The following is an 885-nucleotide window of genomic DNA, read 5'->3' as shown; positions in this document are numbered from 1 at the left end:
TGCTGATTGATTTTCAAACTTGTGTAGGAAATGAATAAAAAAGGTTTTCGGCTTCAATTTCAAGCTAGGTCTAGTGATAAGCAAGAGCGGCCAAAAATTTCAGCAAAAAGGACAATTGATAATCATCAAAACATGTCTACATCTACAAGCAATGTACAAAGCAAAAAGCAACATCAAAGGATGAATCCATTTCAAAAGAGACAATTCACAACTATAATAGGAAATCAAGCTAAAGGAGCTATGAGTGAACAAATTTGTAAGAAGAAAAAGATCACTAAAAAGTGTCCATCCATGTCACTTGATAATTTTCTGAATAATAATCAGGAATATGAAGATCAGGACGAAGGTGGGGATGAGCATGAAGGAGAAGATGTGCAAGAAGAAGATGTGCAAGAAGAAGGTGTGCAAGAAGGTGAAGATCGGGAAGAAAATGATGAGATATATGAAGTTGGTGAGGATATCAACCATCAAAATGAGCAAGTTGATGAATCAAATAATAGTACAGAGCAAGGTAACATTAGTGTTTTTTGTAACTTTTTGGTGTTTCCATTTTTTTTTCAATTTACAATTTTATATCATTTATTTATAAATATGTCAATTAGGGGAAGCATCAAAAAGAAAGCGTGGGAAAACAAAATGTTTGGAAGCTCATGCACGATCACTAGAAGATAGAATGGAAATCATTTTCAATGAATATGGAGTGCCAATTGGACCAGATCAAAGAACTGTTGTTCAATTCAGCAATTTCTTGGGAACAGTGGCTAGGAGTTCAGATTTTTGTCCCCTTGTTTATACTAATTGGAAGGCTGTACCAGACAAAGATATCATATGGGCTTATGTCAAGGTATTTGTTTAGAAGTTGTGCTTTTTAATTTGTGTTCCTGC

The sequence above is a fragment of the Lupinus angustifolius genome, chromosome LG08, assembly GCF_001865875.1.
Source record: "Lupinus angustifolius cultivar Tanjil chromosome LG08, LupAngTanjil_v1.0, whole genome shotgun sequence".
NCBI classification, from domain to species: domain Eukaryota; kingdom Viridiplantae; phylum Streptophyta; class Magnoliopsida; order Fabales; family Fabaceae; genus Lupinus; species Lupinus angustifolius.
Note: the sequence above shows the minus strand (reverse complement) of the source record.